The 27,111-nt window shown below is 39.2% G+C and overlaps 1 long non-coding RNA gene across 3 annotated transcripts in view; it reads right to left on the reverse strand.

Moving 5' to 3' along the window:
* Positions 1-1,835: 1,835 nt before the first annotated feature.
* The window catches only part of LOC136305205 (uncharacterized), a 32,454-nt gene continuing 7,178 nt past the window's right edge, over positions 1,836-27,111 (reverse strand). Inside the window, exons 2-3 of one of the 3 annotated variants that reach the window (XR_010725142.1) lie at positions 9,523-9,630; positions 1,836-2,225 (exon numbers count right to left, since the gene is read on the reverse strand). This is a non-coding gene — a long non-coding RNA (uncharacterized lncRNA). Of the gene's footprint in view, positions 2,226-7,535; positions 8,553-9,522; positions 9,631-27,111 lie in introns of those variants that run through there. The other 2 variants (XR_010725141.1, XR_010725140.1) reach the window with 2 other exon arrangements.

Genomic DNA, 27,111 nt, shown 5'->3' on the forward strand with positions numbered 1-27,111 from the left:
AGGGCCAAAGACCTCCTACAAACTGACATAAGGCACCTAGGCAGGTGAGTTCAGTTTCCCTTTTCTAAGGGCCATTCCTTTGTGCCCAACTCCCTCTGCCTGGCATCGTGCTTCTTTTTTTAATTCAGAGTTAGATAAACCAGAAAATAAATGAGAAAAGCAAAACACAAGTTGTCAGAGTAGCTGTCCATCAAATTAGAATCAATTGAGTGATTATAAATTATGAAACAATATGTCTGTAATTGCTCATAGGGTTCTTTTACTCTTGACTGTGGCTCAATCAAGATCAGCCGAACACTTACTAATGCTCTGCTTCTTCAGCTCTAACTCTGCACCCACCTGTACTCATTTATCCTTAAACTAGATACACTGCCAAGGAAAAGTGTGACTGATCACAAGTTTAAGTCATTAGTACCAGCTGTATAAATAGCTTGTGTATATGCTTTTAATGATCAGAAGAAAATATCACTCAGTTTCAAAGATATAGCACATAAAGATCGGCATTTCTGGATTCTGTCTACAAACAAATTATTTGTTTGGTGCTCTAAGCAATGAGTTCTTGTTCCTGGAAATGCTATTCTACATGGGGGAATTCTTCGTCCTAATATTTTCACCCCTTTGATGGGAGGCTTCTATTCATAGGTTTTTGGGGGTTTTTTTGTAAACGTACATGGAATTTGCTTGTTTGGATAGGTTTTGTTATCTTTGTGTACTTAAGAGCAATTTTAAAACATTCCCATCCAAAGAAGTGTCATACAACAAAATCGGATTTGAAAGGTTACAAGATCCTCTGTTCTATTACTTTCTGAAACTATTCCAGTAGTTCTTTCACTTGAATACTTCCTTAGTACTGATAGTGTTCTTGTGGCTATTAAAACAAAGCACCCAGGATACAATGTCTTCCCATCATTCTTGATGTTCAGTCATGCTCTAAACACTCCTGCCCATTCACAAGACTCTCACGAGCCACAGGGACATTTCCCACTGCTCCTTACTTACCCCTGATGCCTTCATGTCTTCTAAACGCTCCCAACATTTAATGGTTTTTACAGCACTTCTGTCAACATCCAAGTTCCATATTTGTATTTAAAGTCATTTTCAGCTTCCTTAATATGGAGTTTTCCAACTGACACGTCTGTAAGTGCGCACTCTCCTGTTTAACTACTGGTCACCACAAATATTTAAAGGAATTCAGGCACGCTTTCTTCAGCAATCCCTTGAAAAGAAGAAACCTGGATTATCAGACAAAGGCTACAAAATGGCACTGATGATCTGGCTCAGCACTGTGCCCTGAAGGCTGTTGCAGGCAGAGTAGTTCAGCCGCAAGATCATCGCCCCTTTCTACATTATCTGGAAATATTTCTTTAGCTCAACAGGGAGACAAGCTACACCAAAAATCCACACCTTATTGCCTATTTTCATTGTTTGTCTAACAGTTCTTTTGGTGGCTCTTCCCCAGCGTAACACCTAAATTCCACAAATACGGGAATTCTATTTCAAACTGCACCCACTTCTCATACCACATTGCTCCATATTCAGTAAAGCAAATGAAGTTCTGATGTATTTGAAACAAGACCACTGCCTGCAGGAGCTGTACTAGGGTACTACTGGTGCCTAAGAGAATCCAAAACTCCCTCAGAATAATGTCACTGCCCAAAAATACCTAGATTCCACTCAAATCTTCCCTAACACGTTACCAAGCCCTACAAGATCAGATGCTACTTAGATGTGAACGTTCCAGGGTGTTGCTCAATGCTCAAATTGTGACTGAACTTCAATCACAATTGAATGGGAGTGTTTTCAAGCCTCAATTTCCTCACTCGTATTTCCATAGAGAAATTTAATTTCTGCTGGAATCTACTACATTTTTTCCAAAGGCAGATAGAATACTGGTTCCAACCAACTTGGAGCTGCAGTAAAGAAAAACACTGGAAATACTTTAAGCAACTGCAGATGGCCATCAGGACTTGTGTACAAATACTCCTGGATCATTCAAGGAAGTATATTAATTCAAGACCACTGGAAAAAGGTACCAGTTAAAATGTCTGCCATCTCTCCTTGCAGTCACCAGGTGTATGTTTGGTGGCTGCGTGCTTCACTTCAGCACAAGGAAGACTTGGCATTTTTAATTTACAAGCTGCAGGTAAACTTTGAAGATGTTACTGGTTGTTGGCAGTATTGGCTGTTCAATTTGCTCTCTTCATACCCGCTTCTTTCTTCTCCACCTTGCCCCACACAGGAAAAAAAAAAAAACCTACGTAAGTGCTCTTCAGAGAGGAGAGACTAAATCACAAACACTTCAGGGCAGGAAGCTTGAACAGTTGAAGCTCTTATTTGCAAGTTCTGTAAATGCTATTTCATACAACTCGATATATTCGCCACCCCACCTTTTCCACAGGCAAACACTGTATCCATCCCTCCACCCCTGAAGCCCACCAGGGGCACCCCGGTATCTCTGCCACCATCTTGAGGAGCAACAGACTCTGAAACATTATTTTTAAGGAAATTGACAATTATACACACAGCATACGCTGTTTGCCTCTGCAAGTCACAGCCAACATTTCTATTCTTTCCTCCAACAATAAATTTAAAGTGTGTACTACATTTATATAAGAAGAATATATAACCCAAGAGCGCCGGCTGCAGCCCCACAAAGCCACCAAAAGTTTATTTTGTCTCGCAAAAGAAGGCAAGCACCTTTCAGAGGCATCACCATTTCCTTCTCTCCTGGATACAGATCCCTTCAGTCAGATTTGGCACACTCGCTTGCATTAAGAGGACAAGATGGAGCAATTCTGTCAGTGCAGCAGATTAAAAAAACCTGCCACCAAGAGGCTTTATTCCAAAGGCAATTCTCCTCTGATTCACAAAAGGTCTGCCTACCATACAGCCAAGCAGAGGCTCCCAGATGGTGCTGGCAAAGCAATCTCCACTTTCTCCCAACAGCACAGCAGCATGTTGATGTCTAGAAAAAATATTTCCAGTCCTGATCCCTTTGCTGTCAGTTCTGTAACATGCACTGCCCTGATTAAATAAATAAAAGCCTATCAACCACCAGCAGTTTCAAGACTTACATGAAGCTCTCCTACTCTTAGGGAAAAACCCCATGAAGTCAGCATTTAAAACCAAGAGAAAGTGCTTGGAATTATATCTCTTTCTTAATGACAGTCTCACTATTCCCTAAAGTTTGGGGAAGTTCTTTAAAGCCGCAACATTTTTGGCCAGGTGATCAATAGTTTGCTTCAGTACGAGACAGGACTAACACTGGACAGGTACCTCTAAAGTCACCAGAAACCAGCAGATTGCAGTTGGCTTCTCTCACAGACACACCTCTAAGCGATCTTGGCTCCCAGTTCCAGTCTCCTCCACCCTGGCATCCACACATGAACAAATGGACTAAGCAGCATTGCTCAAATCCTGCTGCACTTGCTTAACCTCCATAAGATTTCCCAGGAGAACTTTACTTTGTGGCACTTCTGCTCTCCTTCAATCCTGCAGCTCTTCTGCAAGTTTCTGCTCAAGACTTAGCACAGACTACTCAAGAAATCAGAACACAGGAACTCAGAAATATTTCAACAATTAAGCTTTCTTCTGGAGTAGAACCAACCATGTAAATCATACAACTAGAATATTTCCCTGATTTTTATTTTAAGCTTTAAAAAAAATCCACACTAATTAAAGGACCTTAATACATTGATAAAGTATTTACCAGGCCAATGAATAAAAAGGTTGAAGTTTCTCTCAAAGAAAAAAAACAAAAACAAACAACCAAAAAAACACAACCAAACAAGTCTAGGTGGGAGATAACAGGCACAGCACCCTGTGTCACATTTTTCTGTCTTGAAGAAAAAATAATGGGGATGTTTGGACAAGTATTTATCAGAACAAAGCCTACAGTGGCCCCTGAGGATAAAGTCAAATTTTTCAATGCCAGCTAGTCAGTAGCTCATCGTGACTGTTAAAAAACTGAACTCAAGGACACTGGCAAAAGCAAGATTTGAGAACTGTAGATATACTATCAAATTTCTACCATGTGAAACCTATTTTGATGGCCACAACAAGCAAGACACATTCCCTAATGCACACATTTGTCATACTCAGGTTTGTTACACCGAGTGATTTAAAGTGACCCTGCAGAAAAACTGGTTTGCAAAGACAGCAGACAAGAAAAACTTAGAGGCCACAAAGAGTAGAAGAGGAAAAACTGAACCACCACTTGCTAATGATAGTTCAGTTCATGCACTTGTGTATGCAGACCCAGCCAAGCCAACAGAAGGTGAATGAAAAATCTGAAAGCACAATTGAGCAAACCTTCAAAAAATATCTATCACTTAAGAGGCCAATTTCATATGCACATGATGCTGAAAATTTAGAAGAATCAAAATAATTGAATACTGAAGCAGGAGAATAAGAGTCCATACCATTGACACACGATCATTTTTTCCTCTTAAAACAATGGGAGAAATGTCTTGTATTAAAACAATTGCTTTCTTTAGGACTTCTAAATTGCACTAAATATTAACCTTCCTAAAACTGCACAATGGCAAACCCAAATTAAAAAAAAAAAAAACTTGGGACAAGAAGAAACAGTGATATATATGAACACAGTTCAACAGATCTCCATAGACACTCTTACATTTCAGAATTGAGTTCATATTGACTATCATACACATTAATTTGAAATCCCAGCTTTAGTCTTTCATACAAGTTCTACTTCTCAGTATTTTTTAATGAGGAACTAAGATCTTAATAAAGCCATTCATTTCATTGTATCCGAAAGTCCTTTGCCTGCTGTACATTTTCTCTGCAGCTGTAGGCATGCATGAGTATGCCTAGCATGTGCATCTGCGTATTTCTATTTACACTAGGAGTGCTTAAATATTCATCTGCAGTTATGTATTTATGTACACAGCTAAAACCACACAGCTATGTTAGATCTGATGTATTTTAATGGGGGTCAAATCTTCAATCCATGCTGGGATTTTCTGCGATTTAAGAGAAACAGGCTGTGGAGCATTTGATCTTTTTCTCCAAGAGCAAGATAAAATGTCCCAGATGTGCCCAATTCTCAAATGCATTGTTTGTATCTCTTGTAAGAACAAGTCTCCAGGCACCTGAGCAAAGATAACCCACGTTACATGGATACCTCACAGACTGGCAGCAAAGTGCTGTCATCTTACCAACCAATATTAAAAGCAGGCTACTGCATGAGGCTGCCAGAGAGGCTTAGGCAGTGCTGTTACAGCTCACATTTCGCACTTGGTTTGCTACAAGAAGCAACAAAAAATAGTATTTTTAGCTCACCAATAACAATAGGAAAAGAGCAAGTGCTTTCCATAAAGAAAGATTCTCACCTGACACCAGGAGCCCCCTGGAATCTTGGATACAATCAAGCTCTATGAAATACACTGCTGATATACCTTGCAGATAAGACAGAATTTTACACCAATCTCAGTTTCCCATCTTAATATATTCTCTTTGCTGTGACAGGTAATTATGCAGAGCAGGACAGCCCTCTGAATCGCTGTCTTGTAAAACAAACATCGCTTTAATTAACATAACCAGTACAACAAAACATTTTCTAAATTTGCACTCAAGAGAAAAGATTCCCTTCACTAAGACAGCAGCTTGAGGGCATTGAGAGGATTTTTTGGACTTGGGGGACAGGGACAGAGCAACATTACTTGTTTGTTTTCAGTTTTGTGCAGCTCCTCATCTGATTCACCGGCTATTGAGAACTGACAGAAATGCCACCTATCTTATCTAAACAGTTCTTATCTGACCTTTTTTGGCTTCTCTTGAGACAGACAGCAGGACTCTGGTACTGCTAAAGGAAAAAGTACTGCCTGGTATCTCTAAAAACACAGATTTTCAGAAAGAAAAGAACAGTCGAATGCATCAAACAAGAACACTTTATTCCTTCAATAATGCTTACGTATTTTCACTATTTCAAAGTCTCCAAATAAAGCTTAGAAATTAAACACGTTAATGCTACATTCAAATATTTCTCTCTTCTAACCTAAGCCAGGAAAAAAAAGAAAACCAAATCAGGAAAAGAAATCCTTATTTTTACTACAAAAAGTCTCAGTTTTCCACATGAGAAGCCACATTCTCAACAAATCGATGCCAGAAGAGTCAACATTATTGAAGAGGGTTAAAGTGAGCTGTCAAATTACCTTCCATCCTCTGAGGATGTGCACTACACTACCAGCATGTTTCCAGCTCTCACATTCAGAGTAGGAGAGCCAGGACTAAAACATCTGCTGGGCCTAACAAGGTCCATGTCACATCTCTGTGATAACACATTGCTCATGTCTATCACGTAACACAGGCAGAACATATTCTCCTGGTTTTAGCCCCTTAGATTCCTCGGTCTAAGCAAGAAATTGGCAGCCTGCCAGGCTTCCTATGGACCATTCTGGGGTGGGACCACCAGGTAAATCTCCCCGAGTCAGGTCATGATATCCTAAAGAGAGACACTGCCCTACTTCCCCATGGATAAATGGGATGATGAGCAGTGCAGCAGGAGCAGGAAGCTCTGCTAAGTTTCCACCACTGCCATGCATTTTCTCTTCACTAAACATCGATTTACTTGCAGGAAGAAAGGCTCCCCTAATAGAACCTGTTCTTTTTATTGCAACCAAGAGGGAAATGGCGAAAAAATAGCTTGAAACTATACCAGTTTCAAGCTATTATTAACTAGCAGGCATACACTGACAGTAGGAGAGATGCGGTGGCAAGAGGACTTTCAATAGCCAAAGAGCCCTTTCATCATCTGACCAGCTTCATCTATTGTATTCAAATAAATGTTAAAATACAGAGAAATCACACATATCTAGAGCCTTTACAAGGAGTATCCAGTTGCAGATTTCTTTCTGCACATGACTAAATTTAATGCATCCTTGCCGTATACAAAAAAAAAAAAAAAAAAAAGCCTTGTGAAATGAGAGGTGCTAACATTTTCTAACAAATGCGATGACATTACAGAACAGGATCCTTTTTGTTACTCATGAAAACAACATGCACTTGGTGCAATTGATTTCACACATAAACGGCAACAGTTTCAAAGCCCAATATTGCTTTTTTTGGCCAGTTAGTAGAAACCCATTTCTAAAGCTGATAGCAACTCTGACAATTAATTACAAGCTCAAGATCAAGCATGTCAAATCCTTGTGAAATCCCTAGACATCAATCAGAATGACTCCTGAGGGTGTCCTGGGTTGAAGTATATTCTATCACCATCTTCATGAACTGTTGAAACCAGGTGAGGCAGTGCTCCCTGCCTCCTCCACTCTGGCTTATCTTCTGTTAATGGGCCATCAGCACCTTTGCTACACAGCTCACAGATAACCCCCTCCTGGACTACCTCCTGTTAATGGGCCCATCAGGCCTTATCACATGACTCACCATCCCATTGTGGGATGCTCCGCCCAGAGGGAGAAACCAAGCATTCCAGCCTGGATATAAGCTGAGACTCTGAACACCAGAGGGGCGCTTACCCACTGGATTCCCAGAGGACCCGAGCTACCAGACCTTTCTACAGGATCACTGCTTCAGGAAGACCACCTCATCTGGACTGCTTCCATCACTACGCTCAGGTTGTATTCTGACTCTGTCAATGGTCTTTTGTATTATTGCATCGATTTTATTTTACTTTCTTTCCTTTTTTCTTTTTTCCTATTAAATTGTATCTCTGACTTGGAGCCTCTCATTTGTTTTGCCTTCAAACTACTACAGAGGGCCTCCATAGAGTTCAGAGCAAGTATTCCCTCTTTTTGCAGATCATCTTTCAGTGCCTCTGAGCTGCACAGATTATCAGCAGGAATATTTTATGGAATAAGATCAAGGTAAATAGGACCAGGAGGTGTACAGTTTCCTGAGTTTAGGTACAACAGACTTGCCACAGGTAAATAACTGCTCACTTAGGCACTTATACATATTACAGCCTGGTGAGGGGTGGGGAAACACTCACAAAGGAGACTAAAACACACTGCAGGGCAAACTGCAATTCCACCAATCCACACCTGCAAAACTCATTTACCACAACCGTGCTCAGTACTCCATAAAGACTCCTAATGAATTTATGCAGCACCAGTACAAGTTGACAAATACATGAAAAACATTTTAAAAAAAATAACTATAATGTCATGATGTTCCTCATGCTGATCTGAGTCAGGGTAAGAGCTGAAGGGCATTTCCTTGTGAGCTGAGAGGCCCACAGAAATAACCCAGCCATGATTGTCCCCAAGGACAACAAATGGGGCAGACCCCACACTTCCAACAGGCTGAGCTAATCAACAGATCTGCACATCTACTGCAGAATCTGCATAAGAAATCGATTGAAGCCATGTGTCGTTATGGATTCATTTTGCCAAAAAATTAACTGTGACGGGTTGGCACGGTAATGACTTGAACTTTTCCACAATACCATGAAGTACTGATGCTTCTGGAACAACAAAGTAGATTCTGATGTACCATTTAGCCTTCCTAGAAAGAAACCACGCCAACAAGATAAGGTAATCTTGAAATTGCCATCTCCAAGCTTCCTAAAACTGGAGAGAAGGTTTGAAATCTATTCGGACTCTGATTAAACTCAGCAATCAACACGGTAAAAAATATATTAAATAGAGCTTTTAAATAGACAAACTGCAACAGTATTTACTTATTTTCTTCTGTTTCTCCTCCCTGGAATCAAGTACTCAGGAAAACTTCTTACTTCTACAACAGCATATTGACTTTTTGACACTATGATCATTAAAGTCAACGTGGAAAATACATGCCCAAATAGAAAATCTAGATGCTGAAAGGAATATCAACCAAGTCAAATCCAACTTTTAAAAACAGAATCCTCAAGAAATGAGTCACCCACCCCCAAAACAAATGCAGCAGGAGAGGCAACTTATTCATCTCACAGAGATCATTCTCCTATCTCTCCATGCTCTGCTCCAAAGTGTGTTCAAATCAAAGGTTCTCATTTTTTTTCCTCTTCCCCTCAAATGTATTTAATTAGGTTTTTTTTTTCTTTGAAGTCAAGGAAAAGAGGCCTATTTATTTCAAGGAATATTTAGCCTGGCTTTTTCCTTCCAGTGTTCTACCTCACTGCATCTTCAAACCCATTGTTCCATAGGGACAGGGAGGCATCCAAATAAAGATTAATAAAAAGGCAATTACTGTGGTATTATTAATTGAAGGAACAGGATCACTTTTTCCAGTGTCAATGAACTTCAATACACTAATAAAATTAACAAATATCAAAGTGGTTTGGGTCTGAAATAGAAACATTTCCATTAAATCTGAGTAGCTTTTCCAAATACTGGGCAAATAGTTTGATACACTTTGAAATACTAAAATATCTCCAGTGCTCCAAGATGAAGCTGAGCAAATTTCACTGTATGAAATGAGAGTAGACATTGTTTGCACCTTCTAAGCATGCATTATATTTTCATCTTGGTGCTTAAAACAAGGCCACTGCAAGGAGAATTTCCACTATCCCAGCTGTCAGTAACTGGTTTTGTGACTTACCTGCTGGGGAATTACTCACTTCCCATTGCAAATCTGAAATCACTGTTCATTTGGACAGACTGCTCCTGACTGCACCCTGATGATGTGTCCTCAGTCCAGCTCATGGCACTGGCAAGATAAATGTGTAGAATGAGATTAGGGGCAAAACACTAACAAATTTTGCTTAGATCAATGAGATGCACTCACACCCTGTCAGTACTACCTGACATCTTCCTGACAATATTATGAGGCAATTAATGTCTGTATGTCTTGGCTGATGGAGGTGAATTATGGTAAGTTCTAGGAGGCAACTGTCTAAAGCAGGGGAAGCTGATTAATTACCCAGCAATAATTCATTATTGAGACATTTAGGTTGACTTGTGCACCACAAAGTCAGAGAGAGCAGGAAACAATCAAACCTATGAATACTATTCAGACTAAACTCTTTGCAGCTATAGCCATAGAGGCACATATACATAGAAAATAACACCATCTCAGAGAAATAAGGTGCTTGGAAGCAAATCCTCAAACCAAGTGGGCAGTCTCCATCCCATACAACGGATGTATCAGCACATGCAGCAGGAGCGCCTGTGCTGGAATTCTCACTATTTCTCAGGTCTGCCTGTTTCCTGTATCAAACAATGATCACACACCCAGGGGCACAAATGAGGAGCCAGTCTGCAAAGCCTTGGGCTTTGATCTCACACTGCTACACTGAAGCAAATGGACAGGAAAATAGAAGAAGCCTGTAAACACCTCTGCTGATAAAGATCTGTATGTTAATACCATTAACATTGACTACATCGAATTTAAAGCTGATATCTGCCTGCATATCACATACAAGTCTCTTTTCAGGTGTACAAAAAATGTGTCTATTTCACAGCATTTCTTCCTTTACTTCTCCACCTGGATCATACAGAAAATACATTTCTTGGCCACCAGCAAATCATTACCCCTCATGGGGACTGTTCCCTAAAGAGTTTAAGTACCAGAACAATGGACTACTGCACAGCACCAAATTTCAATTGTGACTTAACTATTCCACAAAGGGGATTTACTGTAGTGACACCTCTCAGGAATACACCATTATTTTAAATTTCACTGATATTTTCCACTAACAAAACAGCACTTCTACTTTAGCAGTGATTCGAAGATGGAAACTTTCCATAAAGCCTTTTCTTTCCTCTGGGTGTCAGAGTTGTCCTCAAAGTCCTTCTGTGTTAAAAATTAATTGTCTGGTTTGGTCTAACACACCCAATGTATTAGTTAAGGAGTACATGCAGAGTAATATTTCAGAAAGATTACAACCCTCCTCCCCAGAATCTTGGATGGCAATTTTGGGTTACTCTGAACCTCTCTCCAGCTTTGGCTTCTGAACTTTTCATTAGTTTTCCTCTTTTTGTAACCTGCTGTCCAAATACCAGAACAACCACTTGACCATTTCCATAAGCAAACCATCCTCTGCAAAACTCTTCAGTCAGAATCTTATTATTAAAGCAAGTTTTTCCAAACAGTTTCTGCTGCAGAGTCAAAGGGCCCTCTGCTCAGAATCCTTTTCCTTAAAAGGATGGGGATATGGATGATTTCTGTGCCTTGTAAAGGTCCAGTGCCATTCACCTCTGGATACCAAACTGTTCTTACATCTGACTGGGGATGTAGTCACGGAAGATGAGAGGATTTCTCTCTAGCAATGATATCCTGCCCCTTGGCAGATATCAGGCAGTTCAAATCAAATTTCAGGTTTAGCTCACAACACTCAGGATGCTGACAGATGATGGAAGCACTGTCACAGCAGCTCTAGCTTGACTTTCCGCCTACACTACTGCACATTTTAAATCACTTCCAAACAGGATCACTAGAAATGGGCAGCGATCCTTAAATCATCCATGAAAACACAATGGCATCCAACAGGTGTTTGCTTGAGTTATCCCCCTAAGGGAAGGCAGTACTTAAACAGGCATATAGAGGAAAAAAGGAATAATTCTGTTCCTAAGAGCTGCCTCCTTCCCCTGTCTCCTCATTTCACATCAACATCTAAGAGGTCAACATTCAAGAGCTTTTCTTACAGTCTCTTCTTGAACTCCTCGGACTTGTTCTCATCTCAGTATATCCAGGTAACTCCATTTAGAGTTAGTATATCCAGGTAACTCCATTTAGAGTTACTGGAGATTTGTTCATCACGTTTATTATCTTCCAAGCTACTAGGCAAACCAAGTGGGTTATCCTGTCTTAAAAATTCCAGGTCTGCCTGACCAATATATGATAGACATTCAATTTAGGAAATACTGCCAAAAAGAAGACATTTCCCTGATCTTCTGAGTATAGTGGACACCACATAAAAGTACTAGAGCAGAGCCATGAAAACCAGAGCAAGGGGAACAATGCCTGGCCCAGAATTGTCTCTCTCACACAGAAAAAAAAGTCAGAACAATTAGGAGGAAGTCCAAGATTATTTAGATGATAACCATGTGTCCACCAAAACACTGCACTGGGGAAATGGATGGAGTCTAGAGAATTAGAGCAGCTGCCAACATGAGACTTAAGTTTGTAAACACACTTTTCATTGTAACTCTCCACAAAAAACCTTGGGACCTTTCACTACTCTCCCCAGAGGTTTTGGCCTTGTTATTAGTTTGCTTGGTGCCAGTTTGAGTGCCACTGAACCCACCTTATAATTTATCTTCAGAATATTTAATTAGATGAATTTTGTGCTCTATTAACATGCTTGGGTTTAACTTTTTGCCTTATTTAACATTATAAAGTAGATAAAGGATAGGGCCTATAATTGTTTACATCGCATTAGGCACAATTTCTGCATTCTGTGAATGCTTCCTCATTAGTTTTTCTCTGCTTGCTTAATTTATCCACTCCAAAAGACTGAATTCATTAACTACAATTACCATGGTTATTGTCTTTGGAATATTTTTATGTACTTATAATTAACGTATTTTAAACATACAGTCAAAGGTCATACATTTGAAATCATGTGTAGCCTTCCGTACTGATATCAAGATTTAGTTCAAGAATATGATTGATAATTTAAATATTTTCCTTTCTCAAGTCATGGAGCATAATAGAATAATTATCAAAAAAAATACTGCCATATCATCCTATCATCATGCCTATTCTATTATTCCTGTGGATTATTTGAGTAATCCATAATAATAAAAGTTCTAATGAACAATAATTAAGAGAAAAGATACAGGATAGTTCCTCCCAGTTTTGATACCATGAGCCCTGTAAGGTTAACTCCGAAGGCCTCCAACGGGCGTTCAGAATAATTCATTTTGTGTATGATATTCCTTATTTATAGCCAAAGCAGGGAATATACTTCAGCTTCTAAACATTTACAATCTCTAATCCATTTTTTTTTCAACATGAGTAATTTACATATCCAAGTCCAAACTGAATGAAAACTACGTTTTGATTTACTAAAATCTCATTATTCTTCTAATTGCAATAGGCACGAGATTGTACAGTAGCAAATCCCTCCAATTTCCACTAACTTCACTGAATACCACACCTTAACTTTATACAGGATAAAGATATTTAAGGAATTCTATATTGTTTGACAGTTCTAAGATACAGTTTTGCTTTTGCAAACTGTATTCCAACTGCTGTTTTCAACATGACCTCATGCTACACAAAAATCACAATGCAACCTTTTCATTTCCACTGGATACATGCAATATTATTATTAGTTACTAAAATTAATTGTGGGACACTGTCATGATCTTTAGAAAGGTTAAAAAATCCTTCGTTGCCCTTTAACTGAAGTCGTTTCAAGTGCAAAAACGCCAGAATCAAGGCACAGCAATAGAGAAAAGGAGAGGAAACAGAACTAATCTTATTAAGGAATGAAAAATAGATCCTTTACCATAATGAGAATGGTTCCTACAAATGGTGTTTATTGTGTGCTTAACAAAATAAATATTAATAGAACTTAGCAAAGTAATGCCTTAGATCCAAGCTTATAGCATCATATCCTTTCAATAGTTATGCTTGTTGGTTTTGTCCTTTTCTTCATTCCTGTCACTGATTATCCTTTGACCTAGTCCTCCCTCCACCTCTGACCATCATTCATCACACATGGTCTTATACTGCAAATCATCTACCCAAAAGAGAAACCAGTGCATTCTTCAGCCAGTGATCAAATTCCAAGTACTCAATGAAACAAGTCTAAAATACAAAAGATTTTTCAGTTCATTTTATAACTTGCCTGCTGTCATTACCCCAGCATCCCAGAATTAACATTTTTCATTCCCACTTCTAGATTATTTATTTCCTAATGCCTTCCATTGCTCTCTTAAGACATGTTTTAGATCTGGTTATCCCACAGTTATTCCAAGTATTTTAGCTAGGCACGACATTGAGACTGAGGTTTACCTAAGTCATTAACTGAAAGCCAGGAGAAAAAAACAAAACCAAACAAAATAAAGACCAAAACCAAAAACCAAAAAACCCAACCAAACAAACAAAAAAACCCCCAAAATCAAGACAGCTTTTTTCTGTAACCAACAGCAAAGAAAGAAAAGCGTGTTTGCTTTCCTCACTCCCATCTTTACAGTCTCTCTGGTCTTAGCATCAAAATCAAGTTGTTCCTTTTGCTCTTCCCTTGCTATTTCTTCCCCCACCAAAAATCAAAACCTGATGTCATCTAGATCAACTTCGCAATGAGAACCACAGTGCTGGGAGAATGGCTACCTGAGCACAGAAACACAGAGCTCAAAGCCTTAAACCTGGGCTAATCCTTCAGGAGAACGGGTCCATTCTCTCAGAGGAAAAATGGCAACCTGAACTGCATTAAAAAATGCAGGTTTTTGATCCCTCTTCAAGTGCACAGCACACAATATTTTGCTCTGCACATAGCTGTTTAAGCAGTCCATCATCAAGGCTTTCTAGCCTTTACTAGAAAGTGTCATTAACACGGGGGTTGGGACATTAAATGTCAGCTTTTACCATTAACTCATTTTAAAGGCATGTTCTCTTTCCATTTAAATCTGCACTGCACCTTCAGTTTGATTTTGGCAAGCAAGACAGAGTCACAAGACAAGAAAGATCAACCCAAAACTTCCAAAAGTGAATGTGACCTCTGAAGATTGCATCCTGTTTTACCAGCTGCTTCATCAACATCTGTGCACCTTGGAGTAGCCTGAGACATAGCAAAGGACACACTTACTGCTAATTTTGATTCTTTTATAGTAAAAATTCTTTAAGAGATTTCAGGGAAGAAAAGAGCAAGTACCAAACAGTCTATAAAGGTTTCACTGGTATTATGATACAGCACATTAATAGCTTTAATGTGAAGAAAAAAAAATTACATGTGGGCTAATAAAAAGCCTTCTTTTAATTCCCTCTGTAACACCTCCCCACGACTTGACCATCTGTACATTGATATATGAGTAAAAACACTCGAATGTGTGGTGCCAAGGGACTTGTAGATTCACAGAAGCTGACTACAACAGCACCACGTTGAGAACACCCCCTGCACAACCTTCAGCTCTGCACAAGAAGCCAAAATTAGCACTTCCCCCCCTCAGCTGCTTCAGAGTCGTGCTGACTTCACCAGCCAAAGAGTAATTTCATAAAACATCTGTCTGACCTAAAACAAAACTTGCAAAGAAACAAGGATAGGTTGAAGGTAAGGCAACTTGGGAAGATCTTTCCTCTGTAAAGATGCTACTGCACATCCACTCAGCTCAAAATACACCAACTCTTTAGGCATTTTTCTTTCACTCCTCAGTATTTTACTTGAATAAGCTACATATACTCTTATGAAAATGGTGCAAAGATTATAGATGTGTACAGGATATATATACAACATTGTTTCTAGTACAAAATTCATAGCTTCAGATTTTTTCTAAATTCAAATTCATGGCTTAGAAATTTGCTTTGTAGGGAAACCGTATCACATTCTTCTAGAAATCAAATTTCCTTGGGAAATAAAAGGAGAAAGAACTTGAAAAACTATTTAAGAATATCTTAAGTTGCTCTAAATCAGGAACTATAGTAATTTTTTTGGTCTTGACTCACAGCAAAATGATTTTAACTAGGAAAACAGTCTCTGCAAACTTGAACTGAGCGTTTCACCAATGCAAGTAATGAGAGATGGTTGCTGTGAAGTGAATATTTCACCTCGGGATGTGTTTTGCAATCCAGCAAACCATAAGCTGTCAGGAGCATCTCATCTCAGTGACTTCCCTGAATAGTCCTCACAGGATTTCTGACTCAGTCAGAATATGGTAAGGAGTATGGCCAAGCAGAGAAACCTCTTGATAACGTTTGTTTTTAAAGGAGGGGCAGAGTGGCATTTTTACATCTTTGCACAATAGTCCTATTTTTGCTGGGCCCAAATTACCCTACATTGCACAGAATTTCTGATGTTAGGGTTGAAATTAGAACGGCAAATCCTAAACACCAAGGATGCAGTGTGTCCTTAAAGAGAAACATCAAAAGCTAGTACACTTTGTGCCAAGTTAAAGGTTTTGAGTACAAAGATGTAACAACAGAAAAGTTCATGCATGCTTATATGAAAAAATATGAAGTGTATCTGCAACCTAGGGCTTGGAAATTATTCATTAAAATAAGAAGGCCCAAGCCCTTAGATACTGTTTTGACTTTCTTCTTATTTTGATCTTAATGTGAAACAATCTACAACATCAAAATGTTGTTATATTTCAGAAGTTTTGTTTTAATTGTAATGCCGAATTATATAATAATTATAATTTGCTTTTCAAATCATCTTTGAGAAGAAAGGAATAATAAAATTATCCTAGTAAAACCACTAGGGGATTATTGTTGCACTGGAATATCAAAGAACTTCGGATGCATTGAAGATTTATTGTCGCACAAAACATCGAAGTGTTAATGATCTTAATCTGAAACTGGGTGTTCTTCCTTTGATTAGGCACTATACATCAGTATGACAGTCTTAATACTTTCTGGTTAGACTGATAAATGCAACAGATTTTGTTACGTTACTCAGTATGCCTGCAAGTTAATATAGAAATAAAACTATTTCCTTATAAATTTTAGATTATGCAGAGGTAAGCACAGTACAGCTGTTGCCTTATTTTGCAGTGCACACTGTATTATGAAATGGATTAAGCAACTTCCCACCCCCCAAACAGGAAAAATTATGGGAGTTTTTCCTCTGAGCTGATGTTCCTCCTAACAAATGCTTCAGTTCAAACTGATCAAGGCATTTAACATTTGAATGAGCTTACTAATTTAAGCAACAGTACTATGCTTACAGCCAGGAGCATACACACCTCACCTAACTGACTGAGCAAGGGGGACCTGCAAGTCCACAATTATTCTGGAATTTTCACTCTGTGGCTTACGAGTACCTCCATCTCATGTTTATTAGCAAGACTCAAACACAGCAAGAACAATCACATATTTCCTAAGATAATGAGCCCTTGTTAATTCTTCATTTATCCTTACTAAGAAAACCTAAGAAACCAAGCTTTATATTGCAAATGGATAACAGAAAAGAGCAAAAATTTTTCCTAAGAGTCATATGGGAATAAAATAACTACATCCATTTCAAATTATTTCATGCATACCAAACCTTGCAAAGCAGGCATGCAAACATTCATGCCTAGGCACAAAGTATTTCTGCTGAGAAATGCAATCTTTCACTTGCACATCGCTGTAAGTTAATATAAATCTTTCAAAAGATTCCTCAGTATTTTTCATTTTTCAAACCCGAATTTAAATAACATCCATCAAGAATTCACATAAGCAGAACAAGCACAGCAACAACAAATGAAAAAACGACTCTCTGAAGCAGACAGTTTAATGCCCAGCACGCAAGACAACACAAACAAAACTAAAAGCAATGGCTCAAAATAGGCACTGTTTTTTCTCTTTTCATCAAAAGCTGATTATAACCCCTCTAAGAAACCAGCATGATCTCCACAGGCTTCACTGTCCTATATGAGGAAGATACAGTGGCATTTATTTGTTGGATTCACACAGTGGGTGTGTGACCCGCTCGAGCAGGGTGTGGAGGGCAGAGCTGGGCACACATACAGCTCCTGCCCAAGGTGCACAACAAACAAACACTGCTGCTGTTGCAGGACCACCTTCCCTACACAATTTTTCCTACAGGTGATCTCATGCCGTGCAATTTGTAACAAGAAACTGAGAGAATCCAGGAATCAGGTGGCTCCAGAGAATGCTCGCTGATTTACAAGGTTAATTTCCCACAGCGGCATCCAGACAGGTTAGTGAACTATGAAGCATTTTCCTTTCAGTAATGGAATGGAATAACATGCTGACAGAACAGACTGAAAATACTTAATTTCTCCCTCTTACATAAGAATATTTAATGTGACTTCTAAATGACCCAGCTGAGAGAGGCATTCTTTCCTTAGATAAAATACATGACAGAGAAGAAAAAAAATATCTTTTGAAACAACTCTCCCTAAATTATATGGGCTTTGCAGGATATTCCATGACCAGAATGAAATCTAAGTAAACAAAGGAGGATGCCAAATTTCAGATTCCTAAGGTTCATGAAGTTGAATTCTACAGCTCATGATGACCACAGTGGTTTCAGAGAGAGGATGACAACGTTTGATGTTGGCCAAGAGTCCACAGGAGATGATGATGCTACTTAGTGATGAACAACACACACCTCTGAGTTTCCCTGTCATTCTGAACAGAATTCCTGACTGTACAATCATGCAGCAGAAAGACAGCCAGGAACCAAAGAAAATTCCCAAACAACCCCACAGAGAAGCCCCCCACCAGCTCTGCACTGCTTTCATCAAGAGGTATCAGACCACAGCTTTTTTAATGACATGCTCTTCACAACAGTACTCCATACATGAAATTTCATGTGAATAGCTGCACTGAACATGCTGGAATTACAGAAGAAATTTCCAGCTGCAGTAGAAAATTAGACATTTGATGGAACTGAGCAACTGAAAGTGTTTGTTATAAATATCTACAAGTATTTTTATAAGAGTCCAGCATCACTCTATCCTGCATCTAAGCAAACAAATATTTAGCATAACCTGCTCAACTCTGCAGCATAACACTAATGACAAGATTTCTTTTAAAGGTAATTTGTATTATTATCACTCTGATAATAACACATTACTGTCATTAACTGCAACTCATGAAAAATAAAAATACACTGCTTAACATGAATATTGCTTTCTGTTGGTTTAAAGGAGGAGGCTGACTGTCATTCTGCTCCAAGAGAAGCATACAAGGCTTGGCATGAAAACCCCTTTGGTTTATATTTTCGAGAAATCACCATTTCCCCCTGGCCTTGGTCAGAACTTCTTTTAGATTCCCTAAATGCCACCAAAAGCAGGAGACATTGGCTCTACAGTTGGCCTGTTCAGGAAGGTATGAGGGATTTTCCAGATAACACATTCAAATAGTCTCTGGTGAGTACACTAGGATTTATGACAACAATTAATACAAACTGAATCAAAAAGGAAGATAAAATGTTTTAAGTTTAGATATTATTGCAAATTCTGGTTTTTAAGATCAGAATTTTTCCAAGAATGCTCAGTCATTCTCCTGCAGCAACAGTCTTTTGAGCTGTCAGTGTGAATTGTCCACGGTTCATCCTGAAATTAAAGAAAATCCCTGGCAGCAAAAGTGAAGAGTCAGCCAAAACCTATCCATTTCACTCACTGCCAACTTGCTCTCAATCTCTCCATTACTCTCTGGAAGCTCCTCTACCAACTTTCCTTTCTTTTCCTATGTTAAGGGACAGAGGGATGGCTCTTCATACTTTTGGAGCATCTTCAGAGAAAATTTTAATAGAAGTATTATTTCCTCAATCTCATATTACATAAAACTATCTAAAACAGCCTCTCCTTTGGAATAAATTTGATGCCACCACTGATACGCCCATTGCACTTTACTACTATCTGAATAGGACCGAATGTTAAGTGATCTTGTTTTATTGTTCTAATATAATACCGAGAAGAAAGAAAAGTCAGTTAAAAAGCTTATTGCTGAAAAATGAATTTCTTATGAATTCTCTCTAAGTGAATAGAGAGACAGATTGCAGCTTCCTTATGAAGGAGGTTACTGGGGAACTGGCTTCTCTAATTCACACTCTCAAATAAATCCATTCTGACAAATGCTTTAAAACACATGTGAAAACCTTCTTTTAGTGTTAAAAGAAATAAAAAATACATTAGGAGAAAGGAAATTTCCCTACATGAAGACTCCACACAGTACTTCAAGAGACACTTCAAGTGCAGCCATATGCCTATGAAAACTGGATTTACACAATCTCCTGTCACTAGAATTCGTTTATTGACAGCACAAAGTACCCAGTAACTGCAGGGTCATCTTGCACTAGCATGCAGCTTCCCTCCCGCCTACAGAAAAGGTGTTTGTTTGCTGCTATTTCAGGAGTCCTGTTCACCCTGACCTACAGCGCCCTGTTTTTTATGGTAGATACAAAGCATACTGGAAGATGGAGGAAATCGAGTCCCCTCTACCAACAAGTAGACTAAAACCAAGCTTAACTCTGCCAGCTTTTCTGTTGGTAATTACACCAGGTTACAAAATTGCTGTTACAAAAAACATGATCAAACTTCAAGGAACCACACCAAAGATCTGAGGGATTCTAAAGTAAAGTTAAACAAATGTTTTCAGCCCACTACACAGACACTCATTTCTAATACAGTAAAAATACAGGACTGATGTGAATATTTTAAGAAATCATGGACTAAGCCAGCCTGAACTCTAATACAGGTAGAATCACCATTTTTTTCAGGACAATAAAGCTTGGAACTTGCATACACAACAAAATCCTTCTCCGCACGATTTACTGGCAGAAATCATCCACAAAGTTGGCCAAAAGAAAATTTTGAACCCTTTCACCTTACATATGCAGTACAAAACATTACCTGCTGCACTACAGAGAAGCAAGTCTTTTAAGAGAGTCACCTGTACCATGCAAAGTCACAGTAAAATATGACACATTTTTTCCAACTCAGTATTTATGCAGAGGGCGGAGTGTACAGGGAAGGGGAGAAAAGAATCATTATTTAATTGCAAAGCATTGCTAGAAGAAAAGCAGGTTAAGGCAGCAAAAAAGCCAAATGCCAGTAACTTTAGCTGAACAATAGTAACTAGAGACAATTGCCACAACAATTCCACATGGCTAGAATTAAGATTTGTGACAGCTCAGAGCTAAAGGAGGCACAACTTATGACTAGTTTCTTGCTATGATCAGAACAACTGCAAAAACAGAACCAGAGACACAGATTCTTGTAATGAAGACACTGAGAAACTACACTGATAATAAATCAGAGTTCCTCCCTGCAGTTATCAAATGGGATATCACTTCAGAAGCCTGATAACCTACACAACACAGTCTGGCTGCCAGGCTCACAAGAGATGATGCGAGCTTTGGGCTAGAAAATAAATATCCATTACCATGACCTTTCTACTGCACGTTACTAAGACTTGCTCCTATCTGGAATCCAAATATCTTGCAGATAAGTAACTTGCACTTTCATTGTAAGGTCCACAACTACCTGGAAAACCATTTACTGCATCTCTAGCGTAAATGTTATCTTTCTCACAACTGAAAGTTAATTACAAATTATGGATTCAGCCCAGAATGATTCACATTTCCCCTGGGGGTTAAGGAACAGAACCAGATCATTGCACACAATCACAGCCATAATGCAAAATAAATCTGTAAGTCTCTTAAACAATTGTTGCTTAAAACTCTTTAAATGAGTCTGTTCTGTGGCTCAGAAATTAAGAGGAAAATGACAAATGCAATCACTTGCAGTGCATCCGAGCCCTGAATGACCTCATGACACAAGTCAAGCCTGTCTAGGCCCAACACCATCTTCCGAGAACATTTCATTAAAGCTGAAAGAATACTTATTTCTACCTACAAGAACCCTAAAGAAATCATTTCAGGAAAAAAGCTGTCATTAGTACCAGAACATGTCTCAAATACCTGCTATGTCATTTAGAAACTGCATTGCACCATGACAGCAACTTATTTCTAGAACACTCTTTTTGACAGATACAATGCTATTGCACTAAAAATAACGTGGGTCAAACAATGAGGAAAGGAGGATATTCTAACACAGACATGGCTTACTGCATTTGTACAATGTTTCAGCAACATCTAGAAAGAAAAAAAACCTTGTTTTAAGGCCTGACTGCAAGTTAAAAGTTTTGCATTCTGGTTGGGTCACAGGGTACGAGTAACTCACCCACCATCACAGGCCTGGTGACAGAAGGGCTTTCCTGGTGGCAGAAGGGCTTCCCTGGCGCAGCTGATCCTCCAGAGCCTCCTGAGGCCTCCCCCTGCCCTCAGGCACGAGGCTGCTCTGTCCAGGGCCGTGCCCAGCACTGCACACTGACCCCAAACACACCAGGAGCCCACTGGGGCCACAGCAACCGCCTGGCGCCCCCAACACTCCATGGACAGCAGCCCATTATGACCACAGCAACAGCCTGGCACCCAAACATTCCCACCACTGCTGTCTCCTGGGAAACAGATGCAGAACCCAGGAATATGATTACCCCTATTAGCAGTACCACGACACAGGCTACCATTGCTACCAGTGATAAAAATTCAACCAAAATCCCATCCATTTCATTCTGCTGCCAACCCTCTCTGATTTAGCTAAGAGAATCATCTACATTTCCTCCAAAGATCTGATCTACTTCATAAACCATTTATTTCCAATTTCAATCCAAACAACTTGCATATAAATATTTTACCATTTCCCTAAATAATATCCACATTTACCTGGAAACCATTTACTGCATCTCTACTATAAATATTACGTTATTCAACTTCATTACAAATTTATCTCAAATTTAGAGTCCAATTTAGGTCAAAGTTTTCAGCCTTCCTAAAGTACAGTTCCATTTTTAACCTGTATTTCCATCTTCTATCAATACATAGTAAAAGCAAGTACACAATGCATTCAGTTCCCCTTAATTTTTTAAGCCAAAACTAAAAATAAGAACAAACCCAAACTTCAACCTGGTCACTGTCACAGATATGCTCTCAGACATACTTTCTCCATTTTTGGACCATTACCTCACTCTTCCTGATACTCTTCATATTGTTTTCAAAATCTTTGCACAGTGATTTGACCATTTAACTGAGACTTCAACAGCACAGGAACCAGCTTTAGGCAACCCCTGGACAAAGAAGTTAATACTCATAAGCCTATTAAACCCACCCATTTTTCCTAGAGTTCAAAAGCTCAGACTGTGGGGGTTTCTGCAACAAACGCAACCTGCACGCCCAGAACCTGACGGGCACGTTCAGTTCGAGTCGCCTGTGAGGACACCCACGGCCCTTTCTCCTTCATGAGGGAAGCACCGCACTAGAGGAGTAGAGGAGCGCCCCTCTCCATGACGCCCTTCCCGCCAGCGAACACCGCACGCCCTCATGCGACATCACACGGCTCGCCCCACCAGTCAGCACCCAGAAACACGGAAGCAGAGGATTGCTTTCTTCCAAAGTGATTTCTCATTTCCCGGGCTAGGAGACACACTTGTGCTGCTGTGATAGCTTCTCTGCTTCTGCAGAGCACAGACAGTACACGCGGCTGCCGCGCCAAGCCACAAGAAAGAGCCGGCAAGAGCACTAGATCTGACGAAAAAGAGATTTCTCGCTTCCCGGGCTAGGAGATGCACTTGCGCTGCTGCAGGAGCTTCTCTGGTTGCGATATAAAGGAGAAAAGAACCTACACAGAAAAATGCAGTGTTTGATTTCATAATGTATGTCCTGAAGTCTCCACTGTGATCCAATCCCAAAACATTCCTGCAGTGTCAAGTCAACAGCTGGAGAGCAATTGTTTGGGTTTTGGGTTTTTTTATTAGATTTAAGAGGGAAAATTTAAGGGAGATGCTCGATAAGCTTCTAAGACTCCAAACCACCCAAAGAAGGTAATAAGAACACGGCAAAAAACTGTCTGTTTTTCACTAAACAGGATTAAACTACTATGGGAGACTTTTTTAGGCAAGTCACTATTAGGCAGAGCGGCAGTACCATAAATTAACAGCCCTGTTGTTCAATTCACTTTTGGAAGAAATTCCAGTTCTGAGCTAATTGAGTCAGTTGGAAGTCATCAAAAACTGTGGATTGCTGCAGAGGAGAAGAGTTTTTCCTACCCCTTACCTAGTACCAAGGAAAGTAAGGTCTCCCCAACAAGATATTCAGAGATTACTGCTGTGAAATGAGTCTTCTTTGCAAGGAAGGAAGCTGCTGTTAGAGCTCCTAGGGTCATTCTAAAAACCTCAGACAAAAAACTCACAGTCAATTCTAAAGAAGCCACCAGTAGAAATACCAAACTCATTTGAAGCATCATGCAGTGCCTGGGTAAGTAGGAAAGAAAAATGGAGAAAGAGTAAATTATTACCCGTTGAAAACTAGACCAAGCAAGATGCACAAGTTGACCACACCTAAAAAAGGCACTGCTTCTAAATGGGGACAGATCTTAAAACAATAATCCTGAGTTTATGCACCTGAGAATTCCAAGATTTGAAGAACCGACTAAAGAAAACCAAACAAACAGCAATAACAACAAAAAGAAACAAGGATTAAAAACTTGCCTGTCAATAGAAATACCTGTTTTATAGGAGTTTTTAGTTTTGGTTTCAAAGATTTGACTTACTCCCAAATGAAGAGTCCACAGCAGCCTTCATCCAGAAAGAATCTCCAGGACTAGCCTTGCAAACATTTAACCAGAAGCAGGCTTCTGAAAGCCCAGCTACAGTAGCTCAAAACAGCAGCTAATTCACTCTAACCATTACCTTTTCCATCTTCCTGTACACAGATACAACATAAAGGCACAGCCTAAAGCCTTTTACTGCATCTTCCCCTTGCCAAAAGTTTTGGCTGCCCCAGCTTAGGACAAATTGAGAAAGAGACAAGAGAAAGCAGCTAAATCCTAAGGAAAGTGCACAGCCCTTCCCTGCTCTTAAACTCAGGCTCTTGATTGGCTTTAGCTGTAGACAAAGTCAAAATATGCCTTAAGTGCCTTAAGCAAAGAAGAGACTCTATTGGTTGACAGAAAAGCCCTCAAGTCCAGTTCAAAGTTCAGTAGCATTGCCTTTTAGAAAGTTAACTAATTCCTAGACATAATATAAACATAACAGAGCATTGCTAACATTGCTAGACACAATAGGTAGGCTGTAGGCCTAGGCCTCCTGTAAGAAATAACCCCATTGTCACACAACTGTCTTACACCAGGATAGGTGCAAAAAGACAGGAATTCACTTTCCTATTTATCTTCCAGATTATGTCTGTCCTGATTAACTGTTAGAAACATATAGAAAGAGGTGCAAGTACAAAACCTAGAATATTAGATGTATTTATACAGACTTCCACTGTCATTTCCAGAAACACCTTCTCTCAAGAACTTCACTCTCTTTTCCAATTTCTAGAATAAAAGAGACAGTATTCCTAGGACACTAATTAATTTTCAGCTGAATCTGATTAGTGCAGCTGCTGGACTGCAGAGCCTTGTCTTGCACAAGTTACAACTGAAAGCACAAAATACTGGATGGGAGAATAAAATGCCTCCTTTGGTTTTTCCTCCATTCAAAGGTATGGATGTGTCACCCAGAACACTTTGCCACTAGCTCACCTCTACTAACGTCTTGATACAGATCTACAACAATTTCTGCAGGCCAATGATACGTGAGCTAATTTATAAATAATGAATCAAATTAAAATACATTCAGGTAATAAACGTGCACATTTACATAGAAAACATTTGCTGAAAAACACTAAACACTAGCAACAAAATTGTATTTTCTCATTTTTTGACAGTATCTGGATCAAAGAAAATACACACCATGACTAAGCTCTTGAGTTTGAAGGCTAAAATGGATTTGACAGTAAGGGCCCATGACACCTGGCACTTGTTTAGTCTTGAAATCTCTAACCAGATGCAATCTCTGTTGGCTAACTTCTTCACTATTAGAAATTAGCAGAACTCCTGCACTGCCACAGTGACTGCAACATGTTCATGGTTTGTTGGGACCTAAAATCTCTCCACTTTTTTTTTCCTTCTCATTATATTCATGGCTTTTCCTCCCCAAATCTTCAATTTTTTCCCCCTCATTAGAAGAAAATTCCTTCTGTCCTAAAATCTGGGGGATGTTTTGAATGGTTAGATTCCAAGGGGGGGTGGAAATTTCTCTCCTACCAAAATTCAGAAAATAGTTTTCTGATTCTTTTGCACTGCCCGTAACTTCACTGTTATTGATTAGTCAGAATCCTCACAGCAAAGGTTAATTTAACAAGGATGCAGAGAGCAGAACTGCATTTTCACTGCCTAGACTAGAAAAGAACTGAATTTTCCTGGGTATCACAATTGGATACCGCTGACAGAGGCTGCCTTAAACTGGCTTTATTATCAAAACAGAAAGAGGGAGAATGACAGCAGGAAAACGGGAGAAAAATCAGAACATGCTGAACTCAATGGAAACAGAGAGTGCAGTTAAGATCAGCTCCCTGGCTAGAGGTACTGAGGGACAGATGTCTGTATTTGGCTGATCAGAATGAAAGAAATCAGCATAAGGGGCAAAATGTCTAAAAGTGGAATGGATGTAAGAGCAGAATTCTTTGCATTACAGGCATCCATTGAAGGCTATGAAGGCACTCTTTCTTTCTATCATTACTTCACCTTATAATCTCAGCTGATATAAAGCAAAGTGCTATAATTAAAAATGAATTCATTTATTCTGAACACATTCCTTCCTTCATCTTTGTCTTTAACTTTGCTCTTAAAAGCTTTAACACATTTTTTTCATTTGACATTAAGCTTCCATTTCTTCCCTCCAGAGTTATGGCACTTCCCCATGTGATGCAGAGGTATGTTCAAGTCAGTGCACGTTCTGAGACTGCAAATCACAGAATGCAATGCTCTGAGCAATGCTTTCCCTGAGACTTTGCTCTTGCATGTGCACCAGAAAGCTTCCAGGGGCCATTTTTGCCATTGAATACCAAAAAAGGTTACTACTATGATAGGGGGGAAAAAAAAGTCAATTATTACCCAACAGACAACATCAAATGCACAACACAGCATCACATCATGGAATGATGATCACAACTTGTGTGGGACAACTGTCAAAGCAAAGACTTGACCGAAAAATTCAGTACAGTTCGTACTGAATTTCAAACTTCAAGGAATATTTTGTTCTTTAAAAGACACATTAAAAAGGAAAGAATTCGGTAGCTACAAAGACAAAATTATAGAATTGTCACTGAATAATGACTTTCCTTGGGTATTTTCTTCTAGCTTTTAGATTTTTATCTTTTTTAAGAAATAGATTGAAATAAAATTTAAAACCTCCTCAAATACCGCTGAAATCCAGTACCTAAATATTTAGATATACCTGTGCCGTTCCACATAAAAAGTTGTTCAAATTCACTTGCTACTATAATCGAGTTACATCATGCTTCATCAAATGTTGCAGTCGCTTCAAAAACTTTTTTATTTCATTTTAGAAGCATGGAAACAGAATCCCTGTTGTACAAAAATTTGGGGTTCACTTTCATGCAGAGGATCCAATACGAAGATGGAAAAGTAGAAAATTAGCATATTAAATCAACTACTTTGCAGAGTG

The sequence above is a fragment of the Chamaea fasciata genome, unplaced genomic scaffold (genome assembly GCF_029207755.1).
Source record: "Chamaea fasciata isolate MVZ Bird 193981 ecotype frontalis unplaced genomic scaffold, bChaFas1.0.hap1 SCAF_311, whole genome shotgun sequence".
In the NCBI taxonomy this organism is placed as follows: domain Eukaryota; kingdom Metazoa; phylum Chordata; class Aves; order Passeriformes; family Sylviidae; genus Chamaea; species Chamaea fasciata.